Genomic DNA, 9,799 nt, shown 5'->3' with positions numbered 1-9,799 from the left:
CACTGGAAAGTAAGAAAAACCTTTTCCTATTTTATAGTTAGTTCCCCCGTGCCTGTTGGATGGACTAGGTGATGTGTGCTGCGGGAGGGGTGGGGGTGGGGGGGTTGGGGGAGGGGCTCGGCGGGTGATGAAAAGGGATGGAGGAAGGCCCCAAGTGTCTTGTTAGAGATACTGGTCACTCTCTTTTCAGCTAGAACCAGATCACATATATATGCTTCCCTGGCTGCTCAGTGGTAAAGAATCTGCCTGTCGGTGCAGCAGATGCAAGCTCAATCCCTGGGTCACGAAGATCCCCTAGAGTAGGAAAGGGAATCCCACCCCAGTGTTCTTGCCTGGAGAATTTCATGGACAGAGGAGCCTGGTGGGCTACAGCCCATGGGGTTGCAAAGAGTGAGACACGATTGAGCATGTATGCATATATAAATTATATTTTATGTACAATTATATCTTATATCATTACCTGTAAATATTAATATATATAGTTTTAAAACTATATGAAGAAGTGAAATGAAGTGAAAGTTGCTCAGTTGTGTTTGACTCTTTGCGATCCCATGGTCTATAAAGTCCATGGAATTCTCCAGACCAAAATACTGGAGTGGGTAGCCTTTCCCCTTCTCCAGGGTGTCTTCCCAACCTAGGGATTGAACCCAGATCTCCTGCATTGCAGGCTGATTCTTTACCAGCTGAGCCACAAGGGAAGCCCAAGAATACTGGAGTGGGTAGCCTATCCCTTCTCCAGTGGATCTTCCTGACCCAGGAATCGACAGGGGTCTCCTGCATTGCAGGCAGATTCTTTACCAACTGAGCTATCAGGGAAGCCCTATTTAACTATATAGTTAGCTATATATAACTATATATTATATATACTTTATATAAAAATACATGTATTATATAATGTGAAAAATATATCTGAGAAAGAGAGGAAGTGCTATTTGATTTAAGGAACACTGTTCACTTCAATATACAGACATTTTAACTAAATGACATAAAGGTTTTCCTAAACTCCACCTTAGGGTTTATGAATGAAATTCCTTTTTGACATCGTTCATGATAAAGATTTACATCAGGATGAAGATTTAAAATTAGATTATAACGTGCCTGGAATAATAACTGACACAGAAATAATTGCTTTTATTCTTTTGGTTGTGCTTCATGACTTGTGGAATCTTAGTTCCCTGTCCAGGAATTGAACCCAAGCCTTCATGGAGCCCTAGCCACTGGATCACCAGGGAATTCCTTTTATTCCGCACCTCCCCACTGCCCCCCAACCCCAGCTCTGGTTTTTTTAGACACCACAGATATGCCAGTGGTTCTTCTGTGACCCTGGAATGGGAGGAGACCTGAAACATGACTGAGATTGAATTGTCTCACCACACAGGCAAATTGACTTAATATGACTTGGAAAAATCCAGAATGTGGCATTTTTTAATATGACTGTTCTGTAATAAAATTCATGACCATTTATATATATATATATATATATATATATAAAATCTTATTAAAACTCACATCAATGCTACCAAGTAAATAGGTATTCCTGTTGTCCCCAATTTGCAGGGGACATCAAGCCTTTAACTCAATTACTTACAGCTACCAGGTGGTGGGGGGAACCGCCTGGAAGGGATTGTCCTCCTCCTTCCAATTTTACTTTGCATAATTGGCTATGGACTTTTCATTTTTAAATCTGTCTAAAACTTTATTTTGAAGTCGTTTCTCCTGAATTCCTTCATGGGAATTGAATTCATTATATAGTACAGATCTAGCCGGTCACTGCAGCTATATGGCAAGCTACCCTGATGGAGAGTTCCTTGGTGGAGAACAGGAGGGTGTCACTCACTGCATGTCCCCAAGCCTCCTTGCTTTCCACCACGCAGGGAGCAGGGAAAGGAAATGCAGGCTCAGCGCCATTAAAAAAGAAAAAAAAATTTTTTTTTGAAAAAAAGTCAAAGAAACACCTATAAGAGAGTCCTTTGTAATAGTAACATTTTGGTCACCCGAACAGAAACCCTTTGATAAGATCCCCGGGAGCACGTAAATAATTTTCCTCTCTCACTCTCCGAGTACGGATGGCTGCGGGTCAACCCTGAAACAAGATGACCGGTTCCACCAGCATCAATAAGGCCCTAATCCTGGAGGAAGGAAGTGGGGTCCGGTTTCCACTGTTGCTATAAAAAAAAAAAAAAAAAAAAATCAGGGCTTTGTTTCCAGGATTGCTCTTTCAGTGGTTGTAACACACAGCGGTTCGCTTTGGCAGGAAAAGCGCCTTCTGAACACAAAGGGCTGTAGTTTTGCGGGTGTCGCGCGCTGGGCCGGCGGGGATGTTCCGCCCTGAGGCCAGTGGGTGGCGCTCGAGGAGCCGGGATCGCGGGGGAGGGGCCCCCGGCTCCCCGCGCCCCCCATCCCAGCGCTTTCAGCTCCGTCCTGTTCCAAGTGGGCCACACGCGGAGGTGACTCCAAGACCGTGAGACTGAGCCCATCCCTCCTCCCAAAGCCATTTTCAGTGCGGACACTCTTGGTTTGCTCCCTCTTACATAAAGACGAGTAAAAGCGTATTTAGAAATGACGTTTCGACTTGGAAAAATGCTGTGTATATTGGTCTGTAAAAGACCACTGTGGGCTGAGTGTGCAAATACAAGATCCAGGCGGCCCCGCCCTCCCAGCCCACGCCCGCAGCCCCTCCCGTGCAGAAAGAGCCGCGGGCGCTCGTGCACCCCTTCTTCCTCGTACATCTCCGCTTTCCCCGAGGGCCAAGGGGATGGGCTTCCCTTGAGTTTTGAATCCTGGGTACCACCCCCTTCCACCTCTCCAGGGAGCGGCGAGGCCTTAGAGGCCAACCCTTGCCCTGGGCTGCTCTCTTGAGTAATCTTGCTTAACACTCCCCGTCTTCGAAACCAACCGTGAGAAATAACAGGTCCCCAGCGCCCCTGCCCCACTGCAGCTTTACCTACAGATTGCCCACCGCCTGCCTCCTCTTCCCAACAGAGAAAATGGATTTGTCCTTGAGCATGGCCCCGACTTCCTTCCTACTCTTTACTCGGATCCACCGGGTGTAGATTCTTACTCTCTAGCTCCCTGAAACTGGGTTTGCCCATCATCCCAAATCCAGGAGATGCTTCTGTCTTTTCTGTTTTGTTTGATACTGATCATCCCTGTCTCCTCCTAAACCTCCAAACCACCCCTTAGCTCCTGAGACCTTCCTTGGGCTTCCTCCAAGGCCCTGGGCCTCCCAGACACCCCCACCCCGTAATCCCCACCCCACTTCTGGAATCCACCTGCCCACAGCAATGTGCAGAGCTGTGGCTGGGAGTCCACAAAAGTCCCCAGTAGAGGGTAGTGAACTTGGGCCTGGTAGACCAGGTGATGAGTTCTCAATCCCCATTTATTTATTTACAAATATTTATTGATTTGTTCCCTTATAGCCCGGTGAAGAATCTGCCTGTAATGTAGGAGACCCGGGTTCAGTCCCTGAGTTGGGAAGATTCCCCTGGAGAAGGAATTGGCAACCCACTCCAGTATTCTTGCCTGGAGAATCCCATGGACAGAGAAGCCTGGCAGGCTGCAGTCCAGGGGGTCACAAGAGTCCGACATGACTGAGCGACTAAACCGACACCTCCATTTGTTTGTTTGGCTGTGCTGGATCTCAGTTGCTCCTTGGAGTATCTTTGATCTTCGTTGCAGCATGAGGGATCCAGTTCCCGGACCACGGATCGAACCTGGGCCCTCTGCATCGGGAGCGTGGACTCTCAGCCACTGAACCACGAGGGAAGTCCCCTCATTTGTTTTTACTACATTAAAAGGAACTGGCTAAGGATCTCCAGTCCTGGGCAGGTCCCCCTGATCAGAGGACATGTGAAGGGCACAGTGGGGAAGAGTTGGACAGTGTGTGGAAGGTGTTCAGGGCTGGGCCAGCCGTTGTGAGACCCCATCTCACAGACTCCACATTGTTGTGGAGAGGCTGAACAGGGCGGGGTGGGGGAGCGCCGCTTCTTGGGGAGGGGATTGGGGAAGGTCAGCATCCCTCCCCGGCTCCCCCATAGAAGACTGGTGGAGGCGCTCCAGTTCCTTACTGCTGTCTGACAAACCATCCCAAAGCTTAGTTGCTGACAGGTCAGATATGCCATTGGATGGGAATCGGGGAGTGGGAGAAGGCTCAGCTCGCCTCCACGTGGCATCACCTGCGGCCCCTTGGGGGCTGAGGATCCTCTGACAAGATAGCTTTTGCCCAGGGAAGAGAGTCAGCGTTGGCTCTTGGTCTAGAGCTCAGCTGGTGCTGAGAGCCCGGGGCCTGGGTTCCTGTCCCCACGGGGCTCTCCCCCAGCGGCCTGGCCTTTCTCAGTTAGCTGGCTGGTACCCCAGGGGCAGAAAGGGAACATTCCCAGTTTCTTAAGGCCTGGTCCCCAAATTGGCATAGCAGTTATCTCACATTCACTCTATTCTATTGGTTAAATGGTTGCCGGCTCAACTTCAAGGGTACAGAGATGCCTCCTGTGGATCAAAGGAGTACAGGAGAGTTAATCTGGGGCCATGTTTTCACGACCACACCTAGGAGTCTGCCTTCACCTCGCTCTCCTCCCTGGGCTCCTTGTTAACCTTCCCCTTCATCCTTTTAGTTGGGGCTGCGTGGGGACAGTCACTGAAGTGAAGCCCAGGAAATTATGACCACAGCGCACACGTTTTCTTTCTCCACCCCAACCACTTCCCTGAAGGGTGGCCAAGCTTGCAGATGAAAGAAAGGCTGTGGTAATTTAATGTGTCCCTTCCAGGAGTGGGGAGGGGAGGGAAGAGCCTCAGAGAGTTTCAAGCAACCTTGCATCCGAGGCAAAAAGAGTTACCTGAGTGAAGGGAGAAGAGATGATGAGAGCCGCTGGAGCCCTTCTCAGCGTTTCTGAGAGGCCTTGGCCAATGGCCTGCTTTCCCAGTGCCGGGCAGAGGTCCTGCTGTTACTGTGATGGTTATAGATGAGGGATTATCATTAGAATGAGTTTAAGCTTCTTTAAACTTTAAAGAAGTTTAAGTGTTCTCTCATTGTGTTTCAAAAGTAATAGAAATTAATAGTCACAGGGCCCAGCCAGCCCGGGCATTTTCCTATGAGGTTGGTGATGGGGAAGTGAGGTGTCTGCCAACCAAGGTGTCGACTGAAGCCACTAATTCAGCTCACAAACGCTGCCAAGTGACTGTGGGAGTAATCACAGCCTCCCTCCAGACCCAGACCACACTTGGGCCCATGACCTTGAGCGTCACTGTACCTCCCATGGTGCTTCTGAAAAGGGGAGAATGATGGCAGGTGGTGGCCTGGCTCCTTCCAATTATGAAGGTAACGAAAGTCATACATACATGAAGAATCAAGGCCTGCAGGGTGAGAGTGGCTCAGTGCAGCAGCCTTTTTACACCGCGAGGCATGCTTTCCTGTGACACTCTTCTTTTTATTAATTAAATTCTCTTACACACACACTGGTGGCTCAGCAATAAAGAATCTGCCTGCAATGCAGGAGCAAGGCAATAGACATAGGTTTGGTCCCTGGGTTTGGAAGCTTCCCTGGAGAAGGAAATGGCAACCCACTCCAGGATTCTTTTTGTATGAGTGTGTAAGTGTGTTTTAATTTATTTATTTTTATTGAAGGGTAATTGCTTTATAGTATTGTGTTGATTCTACCAAACACCAACGTGAATCAGCCATGGGTTGACCTGTGTCTCCTCCCGCTTGAACATCTCTCCCACCTCCCTCCCCATCCCACCCTGTAGGTTGTTATTGAGCCCTGGTTTGAGTTCCCTGAGTCATCACTCCAGTATTCTTGCCTGGAAAATTCCATGGACAGAGGAGCCCTGTGGGCTGCAGTTTGTGGGGTCACAGAGAGTCCGACACAACTCAGCAACTGAGCATACGGACAAACTTCAAGGAAAAAGCTGACACTAAGGAGACACTCCATGCTGCTGCTGCTAAGTGGCTTCAATCGTGTCCGACTCTAAGCAACCCCATAGATGGCAGCCCACCAGACTCCCCCGTCCCTGGGATTCTCCAGGCAAGAACACTGGAGTGGGTTGCCATTTCCTTCTCCAATGCATGAAAGTGAAAAATGAAAGTGAAGTCGATCAGTCGTGTCTGACTCTTAGCGATCCCATGGACTGCAGCCCACCAGGCTCCTCCGTCCATGGGAGTTTCCAGGCAGGAGTACTGGAGTGGGGTGCCATTGCCTTCTCCAAGACACTCCATAAATAGTTGCTATTAACTACCACGCCTTGCTTTTTATTACATGCTCATTGAGACCAGAAATTTCACATCCTCTGTGTTGCCAAAAGCCCTGGGCAGATTTAATATAATGCCATTGCTACTGAGAAGCACTTGGGAAATATTACTCAGTGTTGATGAAAATGGTGACTACTTTCATTGAGATGCAGACTACTGAAAGGGGCTAAATATTCTTGGCTCTTCACCTCTGCTGTATTGGGAGAGACTGATTTATGCAGGCTTCCAACTACTTGTCCTTCCCTCTCTGAAACTCGGACGCACTTGTGTCGCTGAGCAGGTGTGTAGGTGGATGAGAGGCTTTCTTGGGCTTAAGCCAGAGAGCCAGGCTCTCTCCAGCAGATTTAGACTTTTAAGATATGGAAACTTGTTAATATGCCAAGTAGGAGACAAGGATGAGATGGCTGGATGGCATCACTGATGTAATGGGCATGAACTTGGGCAAACTCTGGGAGATGGTGAGGGTCAGGGACGCCTGACGTACTTCAGTCCATGGGGTCAAAAAGAGTCAGACCCGACCGGGTGATTGAACAAGGAGACAAGGAACCAGGCCACGTCAGGTCAGGCCCCCGCATGGGGCATCCAGAGAGGCTGGGAGGCCAGGAGGGCGTGTGAGTGCAGAGACATCAGACAGTGGGAATTCCTTTAAGCAACAGAGGGCATGGGGTAGCTTTGTGGCCAGTGGGCTGTGTCTCTTCCCCAGTCTCCATTCATTCCTTCAAGCTGCATTTTCAGCTGAAAGTGTGATCACTATCTTGCTGAGTGCAGGCAAGATAAAATCTGGGAGGAGCTGCCAAGGTTCAAATTTCCATCATTCTTAAGAAGTCAGAACCCAGAGTTCTCACTTCTTGCCCAGGGGTAAGTCGTGGTCAGTTTAGTTTCCAGGATGCTCACCCAGGAGTGTTGGGGGTAATACCATGCTTAGTGATTTCTATACAGAAACTTGAGAAAAAAGCCCTTAGGTGGGACTGAAGCTTTGTAGAGAATTAACACCACTGTGAGTTTTAAAACCAAAACTAAATTGTGACTGTCACCAGCAGCCAATATCTAGGGACTTGGCTTCATTTGCAGATTATACATTTATTTTGTTCAACTTTTAAACATGAGACAATAACATTTGTCAATGACTTAGGCTTACCTGGTCCGACTCTCCTCAAATATCCGGGAAAATGAAACCCAGTTTGTTCTAAAGAAAGAGTAGAGGGAGTGGAGGGTTGTGTTTAAACTGCCAAGTTGACTTAAAACACTGTCCCCTCCCATTCAATTTATTTTCCCCAAAGTCAAAGATTCCTTTTTCATTAGCCAGGAGTGTTACATAATAAAAGCAAGCACTTTTATTTATTTATTTTTTCCTTCCCAGGTGATCAGGATTTGGATCAGTAAATTTTGGTCATTCCTCTTTCCTGGAGCTAGAATGACAAGGGCCCAAGGCAGGATGTCTACATTGATTTGAATGACTTTGCCAGAGGTCACTTGGGCTTCCCTGGTGGCTCATGGTAAAGAATCTGCCTGCAATGCAGCGGACTTGTGGGAGACGGGGCTTCGGTGCCTGGGTTAGGAAGATCCCCTGAAGTAGAAAGTGACAACCCACTGCAGTATATTCTTTCCTGAAGAATCCCATGGACAGAGGAGCGTGGTGGGCTCCAGTCCATGGGGTCTCAGAGCGGGACACAACTGAGCAAGTAAACAGCAACAGTAAGGTCACTTTGGGGGAAAAGTTTCAAAGACAATCCACCCAGCAGTGAAGACCACACTAGCGTTCTGTGTGATTCCCCTGGGCATATTAATATGCGAATATGTGTAACACTCAATTCCCGGCAATGATACATCAAGGCAAGCTCATCACCAGGGTGAAGAATGCAATTACCTACCTTATATGGCTGTGCCTCTCCTCTGACCCTGAAGTCAGCCCTTCCTCCAGCTCTCTTCCTGGGAGTGTCATCTAGGTGGGTGAAATAGTAGGAAGACTGCTCACATACTTGTAGAAAAAGGAAAATGCATAATGTCTTTGACTCCATTTAGATTTCTACTGACATCACAGACCATCCCAGGTTAAGGCTGGGCTGCTGAATTAAATGGACTTGGTTTTGAGTCTTGGCTCTGCAACTTAATGTTTCTGTGCTGTGCTTAGTCGCTCAGTCATGTCGGACTCTTTGTGACCCCATGGACTGTAGCCCACCAGGCTCCTCTGTCCTTGGGGATTCTCCAGGCAAGAATACTGGAGTGGGTTGCCATGCCCTCCTCCATGGGATCTTCCCAACCCAGGGATCAAATCCAGGTCTCCCGCATTGCAGGCGGATTCTTTACTGTCTGAGCCACCAAGGAAGCCCTCTTAATGATGAGATCTTGGGAAAGTTTGGAATCTCTCACATTCTTATTTGTAAGATGAGGGTGCTCATGCCTCCGTCATGGACTTGGGTGAACATAAAAGATGATGTGCACAAAAGCATAGGGTCTTGGCACCTTGCAGAGACTCGGGGTCGGCAGGGAGGTTAGTCTTTCTCTCCTGGTCACAGCCTCTCCTGAAGATGGTCCTGCTGTCTCCCAGACAGCATGGGATCATGTGGGAAAGAGAGGCGACCACCACCACATGGGGATCGTGGGAAGTCCTTCTCAGGAACCAGCACAGAGTGGCTGCGTGGGTGGGGACACCTTAGAGAGACAGGGCTTTCTGTTGCCTCACCGATCACAGAACCTGCAGATGCCTAGCTGGGCGAGGCAGTGAGTAACAGCCTGATCAGGAAACGGGTCACAGAGCAAATGAAGGAGGTGGGAGGGAATGTCCTGCAACAACCCACACAACACCGTGTCCCTGACATTATAACTCATGACCCAACCCTTTCCCTGTGTGTCCCCAAACCCCCAGGTGACATTCAGAGACTGTTTATTCACAACTGGATTGCCAGTGCTCACCCACTACCTGGCACTTAATTATAGGTGCTCTATCATAATTGATGACTAATTAACTGAATGAATGACACACTGCTAGTATCCTGAGGACCCAGATTTGCATTTTTCTCTGCCTCTGAGGAAAAAAGCAGGCACTTTATAGGGGACCAAGTTCCCAGAGTCTATTTTCCTGAACTACTACCTGAAATCCTTTTAGAATTCACTCAAGATTCTCCTCTGGAGCCACAGGACAAGAGCAGAGGTGCCAAGAAGAGAATGTTTGTTTTTTAAAAATGATTGTATTGCAGTATAATGGCAACCCACTCCAGTATTCTTGCCTGGAGAAGCCCATGGACAGAGGAGCCTGGCGGGCCATGGTCCACAGGGTCGCAGGGAGTCAGACACGACTGAAGCGACAAAGCATAGCTGCTTTACAGTGTGTGTTATTTTCTGCTGTACGGCAAAGTGAATCAGTTATATGTTTACATACATCCAGTCTTTTTTGAATTTCCTGCCCGTTCAGGTCACCACAGAGCACCGGGTAGAGTCCCCTGCGCTATCCAGTAGGGTCTCATTGGTTATATATTTTATACATAGTCGTGTATATACAGTCAATCCCACTGTCCCAATTCATCCCACCTGCCCCCGTTTCCCTTCTTGGTGGAA

The 9,799-nt window shown here is 48.5% G+C and overlaps 1 long non-coding RNA gene across 1 annotated transcript; it reads right to left on the bottom strand.

The window, feature by feature from the left end:
- Positions 1-4,351: 4,351 nt before the first annotated feature.
- On the bottom strand, positions 4,352-7,432 carry LOC139180215 (uncharacterized). Its single transcript, XR_011564531.1, has 3 exons — positions 7,383-7,432; positions 4,833-4,943; positions 4,352-4,485 (listed from the first exon to the last, which is right to left on the bottom strand). It is a non-coding gene; the product is annotated as an uncharacterized lncRNA (long non-coding RNA).
- Positions 7,433-9,799: the final 2,367 nt, after the last annotated feature.

Source organism: Bos indicus, chromosome 27 (genome assembly GCF_029378745.1).
Source record: "Bos indicus isolate NIAB-ARS_2022 breed Sahiwal x Tharparkar chromosome 27, NIAB-ARS_B.indTharparkar_mat_pri_1.0, whole genome shotgun sequence".
NCBI lineage: Eukaryota > Metazoa > Chordata > Mammalia > Artiodactyla > Bovidae > Bos > Bos indicus.
This window is presented reverse-complemented; position numbering and strand designations above follow the sequence as displayed.